At 39.0% G+C, this 12,091-nt stretch overlaps 1 long non-coding RNA gene and 1 other non-coding gene across 2 annotated transcripts in view; both read left to right on the top strand.

The window, feature by feature from the left end:
• Window positions 1-2,306: 2,306 nt before the first annotated feature.
• Window positions 2,307-12,091, top strand: part of LOC142101940 (uncharacterized) — an 83,122-nt gene continuing 73,337 nt past the window's right edge. Inside the window, exons 1-3 of the long non-coding RNA XR_012679163.1 lie at window positions 2,307-2,397; window positions 3,082-3,158; window positions 10,170-10,251. This is a non-coding gene — a long non-coding RNA (uncharacterized LOC142101940). The remainder of the gene's footprint in view (window positions 2,398-3,081; window positions 3,159-10,169; window positions 10,252-12,091) is intronic.
• On the top strand, window positions 2,381-2,452 carry TRNAH-GUG (transfer RNA histidin (anticodon GUG)). The gene has a single exon. It is a non-coding gene; the product is annotated as a tRNA-His (tRNA).

Raw genomic sequence — 12,091 nt, forward strand, 5'->3', positions numbered from 1 at the left:
ACGGCAGCTGAAGGACACCCTTCCTAGAGACTGATAAAAATGATAAGTCCCATCTGCCAAACGGAAGCCCTGATGTAACAACCTGAGCCGCACACTCAAAGCCAGAACAGTTCTTCAGCCACAGCAGAATGTGACCCTCATCCAGACCATTGCAACCCCTCACTCAACTCTTCAAAGCGTCATGCAGCGTTTACACCTTTAATCTGTCTCGGGAGCTAAAAATAAGTGTTGTACATAAGAACTATAATAATTGTAAAAAGATCCCAAATGCAGCTGTTCGTAGAAGGAAGTGTCAATCCGCTGCTATAAGTACAACATAAGAAAAAACAGTAACCTGCGCAGAGGTATCTGAATTAAACCATATACTGTAACTATATAAATACAGATCACTACTAACAAATTACTAGTGTAAGAATATATATATACAGAAAGAACCAATAAAAAATACATACATCATTTAATAAAAAACACACATAATAAAAATAAGAACAGACTTGAATGACATTAAAAACCAATTAATGGCAAAAAACTCAAAATAGGGGCAATGTTTTAAAAATCACTTGATATATTTAAAGCAAATCACGGTGTGTCCACTGTTGATGCCGATTCTATCGCACCAGGCTTAAACTGATATATAGTATAAGGGATAATAACTTTTGTGCTTTGCAAAAACTGTGGATTTCTCTTATTTTGTTGTTATAATCCTCACTATCCACAGTATAATAGTCCTCTATAGGAAGGACGCTATAGGTGGAGGTTGTCTATCTAGAGCACTATTCAGATGTTAAATATCAGTATTCTGGACAATAGCAGGAGACTCTAGGTTGGGTGAATTTTGGACGTCCACACACTCTCCGGATCTTAGCCGCCGATATCAACCATCCAAAAAACAGTTCTTTTGCTGATAAAACTCACGGTCGGCTACCTCTCTTTCTCATCCCTTCTTCCCTTCTCCCCCTTCCTCGACTCCGTCTCCGTTTCTCCCGTCTCTCTGTCTCATCCATGTGTCTGTCTTCCCCTCCCTTTAGATTGTTCGCTCCTTTGAGCAGGGCTCTCCTACCTCCTGTTTCCATCACTTTTAACTGCGCTCTCCAGCTACTCAGCTCACCTCCTCTCAGTCCCTCTGCCCTGTCTCCTCTCGCTTCTCTCCGCTCCCCTCAGTGACTCTCAACCTGTCATCCGTGCCCACCCTCTTGGGCCATAGTTACCTGCCTGTACTCACATTTCCCCTCCCTCCCTCTCTTTCATGCTGTGCCTGAGCCCCCAGAGTTATAGTGCTTACTGTTACTTGTACTGTGCTGTTTCACCTTGTACTGTGCCATTGTTTGTCCTTGTACGGCGCTACGGATACTTTGTGGCACCCTATAAATAAAAATTAATAATAATAATAACTGTACTGAATGTTCATCCACTTACATGCTCCTTGCGTTCTTTTCTAGCCGACTGTCTATATCCAATGGGGCTTCCTGTTGGTGTGCACCATAAAATGCGTCCGGACAGAATAGGATGAAAGTGGGAATAAAGAAATAACTTAAACGAATCCAAGCCAAACTGAAGACCACCGTAATATCACGACTCAAATCCTCATTATCTGTATCTTCTGGTTAGATTGTGGTTAGGTTCAAAACATAAATCAAAGCAACGCATTTTGTCTACCTAATGTAGACTTAGGGCCTGATTCATTAAGGGAAGTTAAGTAAAAAAAATTGAGTAAGTAGTCTCCTGGACAAAACCATATTACAATGCAAGGGGTACAAATTAGTTTTCTATTTTGCACACTAGTTAAATACTGTCTGTTTTTTCATGTAGCACACAAATACTTGATAGCTTATTTGTACACTGAAATTTAAAGTTGATATTTGTGTGCTACATGAGAAACAGACAGTATTTAACTTTTGTGCAAAATAGAAAACTAATTTGTACCCCTTGCATTGTAACATGGTTTTGTCCAGGAGACTACTTACTCAATTTTTTTTATTTAACTTCCCTTAATGAATCAGGCCCTTAATGTTGTTCTAAAGAACAACACGGCTAATTGAATCTGCCCCATAATGTGATAATAGCAACATATCTATTATGTGCCCTTCTGGTAATAATCATATGCTGAATCTACTCTAAATAATACAAAGAGGATCATATATAGAAAATTGCATTATTTACTTTATTTTAACTACTTATTTTGCCTTTTTAGTAATAAATCAAATGTATGAACCAAGGCTTGTGTCCTCTGTATTTATGCAATGTCATGTAAGGTTATATAAATATGCATCCTCCAGCCCACATGTAAGTGATAAGTTTAATCTGCTGAAAACACCCTCTCCTAGCTTTGGTGGCAGGATTTCACATACAGAGGCAAGTAGCAGCACAAGCTACAGTGTCTGCCGTGATCGTATAGAGGTTAGTACTCTGCGTTGTGGCCGCAGCAACCCCGGTTCGAATCCGGGTCACGGCACTTTTTTTTTTTTTTTTTAACCATCATCATTTATTTTTATTCTTTGAAGGTATAAGATATAGTGATGTTTGCATTTCTCTTTGACTCAGTTTTAAAGGGGGCTGAACACTTTGTGGTAGCCAACATCGGCATTCTGCACATACGCAGTTGCTTATACGAGCACAGGTGATGGTGGGATTCTGTGGAACCGCAATCCCCTAAGTGCACGCCTGTACAGATAAAGTCATAGCACATTATATATGCATCAATGTGACCATACCTGGCACTCACTGAAATTATTATTGTAAATGCTGATAAATGTTATTGTTTGCATTTGGAAGGGGAGATGCGTTGTCCACAGGTGGTTCACACGTGTTTGAACCAGGCCTGCTGCAGACAATAACACATTTCCCAATAGCAGTTTAATACAAGAACAAAGCATTATACCAGGAAGGAGAGTTAAACATTGAGATGAAAAAGTTTGGTATAAGGATGTAAAATTTGAATATGATTTTACTGAATGTCACAATTCAGACATGTGTTGCTATTGTTTTTCTGTTATCACTCACATGGTGATATCTTAATTTCTTGTTAACACACTGGTTTAGTCATCTTAACAGGATCTTGCTACGATTATTCACTTTTTGCAGATTTGGGATTCATGTGTCCTGGATGCCAAAGAGTAAAGGTCACTGACTTGTTTGGTCTTCACGTTCAAATATGACAAGTAAACATATATCGTGTTCACTGTTCATTTGTATTTCTGGGTATCATTAAATATAAATAAAAGTCATTAAATACAAACTTATAGAGCATTAAGACATATAGACAATAATTGAAGAGCAAATTTGGAATAATGAGTCAATTACTTTGCGGGTCTGCAAAATGTGCTAACTGCATTTCCATGTGCAAGTCCACGTTTACACCCGGGTAAAATCATTACGCATCTAGTTTTGTGGGTTGGAGGGTAAACCTTACAAGACGCAGGGTGGTAAAAATCATCATCATCATCTTTTGTTTACAAGGCACCACAGATTCCGCAGTGCCAGACAGTTGGCATGCAGATACATGAATTCACATTAATATAATAACAAATAGAACTAAGCATAATAGCATGTGGTACGGTGCAAACCCCAATGTGAGTTATGCTCGAGCAAATACAGGTAGCACAACACATGCACAAATTACGTCTGTATGTTAACAATCAGCGTAGCTATCACACAAAGGGGGAATTCAATTGGCTGCATAGCTGCCGTTAATATGGTAAATTTTAACCCAGAATTTCTGCTTTAATATCAACGCTGGCTTTTGCGATCATCATCATCATCAGCAGCAGCTGTTTGCATAGCGCCACTAATTCTGCAGCGCTGTACAGAAAACTCACTCACATCAGTCCCTGCCTGATTGGAGCTTACAGTCTAATTTCCCTAACATACATACACATATACACAGACCAAGATCAATTTAATAGAAGCCAATTAACCTACTAGTATGTTTTTGGAATGTGGGAGGAAACCGGAGCACCCGGAGGAAATCCATGCAAACACCAAAATGATTTATATAGTGGAAGAGAAGACTAGTCATACAATTATATCTATTTTTAGTGTTAATCCTTTATTTACTGTATCTTTTTAAACTTTCTGTGGAGGTCAAGATAAGATACATAAAAACCCATTACAACATTAATGAACACTTTGAAACAGCTGAAAGTGAAGACTCTGCAAGGACACTGATGACATAATCCATTTAAGAACTCGAATACATCATAATGTTATCGGTTTGAGTCTTTTATGTTTTGCAAGCTACAAATGACATTCTTTACATAACAGAAACACATTGTTGTAGCCACTGTGATTGTTTTCTATTGGTTATTCCTATACACTGTGCCACACCAGCGGTTTTCTGCCTGTTGTCTGGCCCCTTGGTATTTTAATACAATGACAAACACCTGTACGTAAACAAAGCAGACTGTAACGCAGATTCTAGGACACACCTAGTGCCTGATTTACAGTATGACGCATTTTGTGCTCCGATCATATGAGTAAAAATTCTGTCACAAAAATCTCGGACCTAGGAGTGTATGCGGCGCTGAACATATCTTCAAGATGCTTCAAACTCCAAACACAGCAGTATTTTTATGTTAGGTATACAAATGTATACATGTATGCTAATTAATAATGTGGTATGACAGTGGTAGTAGTAAATGTATTAATATAATGTAATGAAGGGTCATGCGCAAGAACAAATAATGTCTTGAGAGTTGCCTGCCCTCTTGAATTGTCCAGGAGACTCCTGCATTAGGGGGAGACCACCCAGACTTCTGAAAGAGCGGGGGATTTATCTGGGAGCACTTATCTGTCGCAAGTTGGGCAGGGCCATGTTGCAACCTGTGTCATAAAGCCCCACCCACCCCAATAAACATATAGTAGCAGGTATATGATTGTGTATGATTAGCTTATTTATTACTAATCTTTTAAACCATTTATTTTTATATATATATATATATTGTTATATTAAACAATGTACTGTGCGATGAGATTTTGGCTATTGTCTGCTATATTACTGAATATTGAATGGCAATTCACACTGTCTCAATATTTTGTATGTTAAATTTGTCCCACATATATATTGGCAATCGCAGGTCATCCTATAAATTCAATAGGCCGCCTTGTGTACCATTCAGTCACATTTAATCTGATAAGTACATTTATATGCACACAATACTCATATCATAACCAAAATATTCAAACACACAAAAAATGACTTGTAATGAAGACAGCCCCAATGTCTTTTCAATTTACTGATTCATTTAAGGCATAAATAACTCTAGGATTACAAATATTTTAAGAGAAACATGTAAACGTTTAATGAAGGAGTAATCATAAAGATTATTATTATTATTATTATTAATTTTTATTTATAGGGCGCCACTAGGTATCCGTAGCGCCGAACAGGGACAGACAGAAACACGATACAGGGTGAGACAGCACAGTACAGTTAACAAAAAGCACAGTAACTCAGAAGCTCAATGTACAGCTAGATGAGAGGTGAGAGCCCCCAGCGGGGTAGCTAGAGGGGTAGAAGGGCAGGAGGACCTCGTGGAAGAGCGCTTCATTCTTCCTTATGTTTGGATGAAGTCACAGTGTATGGGGTTTTACTCTTTAATGCTTTCATCACGAGATTGCAGTAAAATGTGTATTTAGGATCATTTAAAAAGATACCTACAAATGTTCAATATATTCTCTTAAGAAATTCTAATCCCAACCTATAGTGAAGAGATTTTCATTAACTCCCCAATCTCTAACCCTTGTCTACAGAATGTAACATTAGTCCTTTCCAGCTCCCAACAATATTAGATGGTTTGTCCACAGTCCTAACACTTACGTCTTATGTTACTTTCCCTGAACCTCATATAGATTGTAAACTCTAACAACATTCTCACCTTTCTTTCATTCTATACTAGCAGAATACCCGGCGTTGCCCGGGATTTAAAGAATTTTAAGACACAACTGTGTTACAAAGTGTTTCTCTGAGTTTGAAGAGAGCAGTTACTGGATGAAGCGGCATTAAACCATTCCCAATATTTAACAAATGATCAGCAAACTGACCGTCCATTGTGTTGCCATGCAGAGAAACTCTCATATTTGTGGTTAGTCGCAAAGTGCGAACATGCCTGCAAAGATGTGATGATATAAGGCATGCATTAATTTCATCCGCCATTGTTCCTTTTGGAATGACCGGCAATGTTTGTCGAAAATCTCCAGCCAATACAACAGTGACTCCACCCATTAGTAAATCATTGCCTCTTAAAAATTGAAGTGTTTGATTGACGGCCTGTTGAGCATTTTTGTGTGACATGGTGCATTCATCCCATACAATGACCTGACATTGCTGCAGAATCTGAGCTTTTTCTGTTCGTTTAGTGATATTGCAGACGGGAGTTTCACTTCGGGCCAGATTAAGCGGTAACTTGAAAGCTGAATGTGCTGTTCTTCCACCAGGGAGCAAAGTTGCAGCAATTCCAGAAGAGGCCACAGCAATAGCTATCTTGGAATGTACTCGAATTTTAGCAAGTAATCCAGTGCATCCAGAAAAAATATATTTCCCCTTTTTTTTGGAACTTGTTCCAAGACATTGTTCCAGACATTCCAGAGTTATGGTCGTTTTCGATGATTTTTAGGTGTTACCCCCTTCGCCACCCCCACCCTTAGGAGTGCTAGGGGTGTCTTGCCCCCACAATATTTGTTGTCAGACTGTAAGTCATATGTGTACCAGGTTTGGTGTAAATTGTTCCAGACATTCCAGAGTTATGGTCGTTTTCGAAGATTTTTAGGTGTTACCCCCCTCGCCACCCCCACCCCGTAATGAATTTCAATTTAAAAAAATTTTAGTTGCCTCCGTCATGTTTTAATACACTCGTATGCAAAATTTCATGATCTTCGCTTGAAAAATGTGGATTTGTATAGAAAGACAGACAGAAGGACAGAAGGACAAATTTTCTCTTTTATATATTAGATTGGTGTGTTTAGCTTATAATATGCAATGGCGATTATTGGTAATAATATGGATCACATTACATTACTATAACTGCAAAACATTCCTATCTTATAACATCTGGGGCTGCCAAGTTTAACGTTATCTACAAAATGTTGTCCCTGAATGAATGCAGACACGTTGCAGAAACTGTTCTCTTTTATTTTTCTTATTTAAATAAACACATCTAGTGATGATCTGTTAATAAGGTAAATACAGTCATTAATTTGATTATGTAAAAATGTGTTGGGTGTTTTCCGTACAGATTGGCATCTGTTATACTTATAAGGATGCAGCTATCTCACCTTCCTTATTGTCATCATTATTTTACATAAGTGCATTATCCAATCTGTAAACACCAGAACAAGAAACACATTTATTTTATTTTATTTCATATGTCAGAGTCCAGAACTAATTGCAGTATTTTCAATTGAAATTCTTTATTAAGATTTGATTTGGCATGAAATGGACATGGACTGAACCCTTAGTCCATCCACTGGCCGAGAGTAATGATTAATTAACCGGTGTGCTTACAAATGCGTAGCCTGGGCTTTCATAGTCTATTACTATTAGCAGTAGTTTAGTAATAGCATTAGTTGTAGTTTTACAAAGTGTTTTTTTTACAAGGTTGCACAATATTTGTACATGAACCCTTGTTCTATTCACCTCGGACCTGATTCATTAAGGATCTTAACTTAAGAATCTTCTTATTTAACTCTCCTGGACAAAATCATGTTACAATGCAAGGGGTGCAAATTAGTATTCTGTTTTGCACATAAGTTAAATACTGACTGTTTTTTCATGTAGCACACAAATACTTGATAGCTTATTTGCACACACTGAAATTTAAAGTTGATATTTGTGTGCTCAGAGATTCTTCACTGAGAATGTTCCCAAACTGGTACAAGGTTTCCATGCTGCTAAAGGAGATGACAAGCCAAATTACCTAAAATCTTTGTCTCACGTGCTAAACTGTCTGCCAAAAGATATCCCGATCAGGATGGTGGGACAGCCCCCTGATCAGGACTGTCTCACTTAAATTGGGACGGTTGGGAGATATAAATAAATATAATTTTTCATTTTTACTGACCCACCTGTTGTCCATTTAAAGGACATTTACATAATTCTGTGCACTCTCCTGAAGAGGCTTCGGACACATTTCACAACATTTCACAACAGAAGCCAGCCCTGGACAGTGCACAGTACAAATGTTCTGTAACTTGAGACTCGCGCTTTTAGTGTACATTTATTTATATTTTTAATTTTCTCATACTACATAGGAACATATATTGAGCTAGAAGCAAATCCACCTAGAAAGCGGCTCAGCTTTAAAGTCATATAATAGTGTAAAGATAAAGCTGCCCAGTATTTGTGTGCTGAATGCAGAATTAAGCAGCATTTTTCCTGCATGCAAAACAAAATTCATTTAAACCCCTTGAATCACCACATCACCATAATTTGCACCAGTTATCAATCAATTACCATCTTTATGTCAGAGGCTATTGTCTCGGAGGGTCACACTTTGCTCTTTCGATCTAAGTCTGATGTCAAGGGCAAACGCAGGATTTGTAGAGGGGGGTTTCCACACCACGCCGCCAGTGGGCGTGACCAGCATGCATGGGGGCGTGGCTATAATTTTAGACAGTGCTTGGCTGCTCTCCAACTCTTCCTATCCCCATAATATACATGGGCAATGCTGCGTGCACTACTGTTAGGTGCACGCAACACTCCCTTTTCAAGCAGATCCGTGTGAAGCGGGGCAGGGTCCAACCACCTCAATTATACAGTGCCCCAGGCTTGGGGGGGGGGGGGGGGGGGGTTTCCAGTCACTAGGAAACCCCCCTCGGTTTGCCTATGGATGTGGTAAGTAAATTTCTTTTGTATACACATTTGCTCATACCTCCGAACCATCCTCATTTGAGGGCTCTGTTCACTGCTGCTCTGCATGGCAGAGCTGCAATGAACAAGTGGTGGGCATGCGGCAATGAAGCTTTTGGTGGGCTTCAAAAGCACTAGGCACGCCCCCGGGCTTGAGGCCACGCCACCATTGTGACGTGGTCATGCCGCCATCATGCAGTAGCCATGCCTCCCGTTCCGAGGCTGCCTACCCATATGTTGGCATGGTATGTTTGATAGCGCTTCCATATCTTGTAATATTTCTTGCACTCCTGTTTTAGAGATTGCAGAATCTCTTGGCTAGCGGCTGGATGTCTATATATTTGGTCAATCATTTACCCAGTTTAATAGCGCCTGAGTCATATCTTGGATTCCTTTGCAAATTCTCCTCATTTTGCTGGACTATCTCTTAACTTGAAATGAGGCCAACAGTTCTTGTTTGTATTACTAAAAAATAAATAACGATAAACTTATCAAAGAGATGCTTGTAAAGGTTAATTATAGCAATTTTCATTTCACACAGTAGTTACATTTTCGGTAATGGATTGTACAAACTTTTCACAGATAACGTTTTTTACAAACCAAAATTGCAAAAAAAAAAATTATTTTGTTTTTGTTTGTTTTACAGTTTTGATAGATAGGGTTTTAATAGCACTCAGTGATGTTTGCATACCCAGGGATTAAATCCCCTTGACAATTATTGACAGCTGAACACCTGACACCATTCGTCTCAGCAAACAACAGTATAAGATCATAACAGGTGGACGCCATTGTGTAATTTTGTTTTAAAATAAAATAAAAAAAACCTGCTGACTGCTTAGTGACAGCAGATAGGTGAAACTTTCACACGTGCATCTAAGTAGCAACAAAAGTGTTGTCTTTCGAAATCATGGCATACGCACGTGAGACTGTTTCATGTCTTACTGACCCTCGTTTAATGTGACTTATAAAATACACCTAAAGAATCCACACAACTTGCAGTGCAGTATATTGTTTTAAATGTTTTGACATACTAGCATACATTAGCAATGCGGTTTTATGTTTTAAAATGTTAGGAGTGTGTTGCCTATGTGATATACTTGCACACATCATCAATTTTCTTTTTAATGTTTCAAAATTGACATTTCATGCTTTATCTATACTGCTTTATTTTATTTATTTTTTAAAAATATAAAATAAAAAAAAATTGGCATAATGTTTTTTTTAATGGTTTTGTTAGCTGGAGGTGTGTTTTGTCTATAATGTGTAATTTTAAAAGAGAAGCCAAAACCATGCATAACGGAAATTTTTCAAAATATCGCCATCCAAGGGTGGAAGAGGGCGAGGCTGCCGGCCAGGAGGAAGATGGCGTTCATCCTGGTTCTGCAGATTCGCAAGATTATTCACCCTTCGTATGTGATTTCAACTTACTTTACATGTAAGTACCTTTTGTGCATTGAGTGGAACAGAAAGAAAAAATAGTGCCACACATGAAAGAAACATAATTGTTTAAGGTTCCGCCCTCGCTTGTTCAATGGGCTACGAGAGCTTAGCTGCCTACGGGTCAACCGAGAAGCAGATTCCACAGGGGCAGGAGGGTAAACATGTGGCTGATAGTAAGGAGAAACGTACTACTGTCTAAGTGGCACTCCGCATAGGTAAACCAAAGGGGGGGGGGTGCTAGTGCCTGGAAACCCCCTCTAAGCTTGGGGCACTGTATAATTGAGGTGGCTGGACCCTGCCCCCACTTCACACGGCTCTGCTTGAAAAGGGAGAGCTGCGTGCACCTAACAGTAGTGTATATTATGGGGATAGGAAGAGCTGGAGAGCAGCCAAGCACTGTCTAAAATTATAGCCCCGCCCCCATGCATGCTGGCCACGCCCACTGGTAGCGTGGTGTTGAAACCCCCCGCTACAAATCCTGCGTTTGCCCCTGCTCCTTGGGTTTCTTATCTTAGCACCTTTTACCAGAAATTAATGATTGAATCCACATCTGAGCCAAGCACTAGAATATTATAAAACGTAACTTTTATTATGTCTCAATTAAACAATCTAACCAATTTACTAGAATAACAATTTGACAATGATCTGTACATAACAGTGGATATATTCCCACTGACAACTGAATAAAATTCTTGCTTGGTGAGGTCAGGAGCAGGATGAGAACAACCCTATAACAGACAGTTATCTGTCAAGTGTATTAACAGAACAAGCCCATGTTTTTAAAGGAAGTATTAATGGTATTACATTTACAACATTTATAACCCTCTCACATTTCACAATTGAACTAGATTACATTATAAGATTCACAGACAAGTGAATTACTAAACATCCATTAGTGCAGATTTAGAGAATACCAAGGAGTCAGTGGGCACTAAATGAACAGACAGTGGACATTTACATGAACTGATCGCTATTTCAGACAGTCTACAGTGAGATGTATTATACAATGTTGTGCAATATACCAATTGTGTGGATACGAGTCAATTCTAGTACACAGAACTTACCTCCACTTACAATAATGTATCTACACGGTTAAACTATTAGCGTTAACACTATAATTGGTAATTTAACTATTTGATTGTAACAGTTAAAATACTCCCACTAGGGTAATAAATTCACTTTGTGAGATCTTCGGCCATCAACTAGGTGTTTGCTATGTAATAGGTCACTAATACAACAGAACAAATCCATGTGTGATAAAGATACATTGGTAGTTTCAAATCAACAACACCATTGTTACAACTGCCAATTGTAAGATATACACTAGGAAATTGTGTAGTTTATTATATAAAGTGATAAGAGTTAATCCTAACAGCAAACAGTCCCGGCTGCCAGATTATATCTATTGGCATACAATTACTGATAGTGGCTTTTCATTTACAGCATGAGTACTAAAGAACCAGAGGTTTATGTATAACTGACAGGGCCCTCTTAAGAACATCTTGGGCCCCCGGGCACAGCAGTGCACCGGGGCCCCTATATACACAAAAATAAAATAAAATGATTATATATATGGGCCCTGCAGCCGAGGGGGGCCCGTCGGAGGAAGTAAAAAAAAAAAAAAACCTGGAAAAAGAAAAGAAGAAAATACTTACTGTGCTGTCAGCTGGCGATCCGGCTCCCTCCATGGTCTCCTCCTCCGTCGCGCTCCGCAATGGATGTCAGGCGGGCGTGATGACGTCACGCCCGACATGCACTGCACTGCCAGCTGACAGCACGGTAAGTATTGTCTTCTTTTCTTTTTCCAGG

The sequence above is a fragment of the Mixophyes fleayi genome, chromosome 9 (genome assembly GCF_038048845.1).
Source record: "Mixophyes fleayi isolate aMixFle1 chromosome 9, aMixFle1.hap1, whole genome shotgun sequence".
Taxonomy (NCBI): Eukaryota; Metazoa; Chordata; class Amphibia; order Anura; family Limnodynastidae; genus Mixophyes; species Mixophyes fleayi.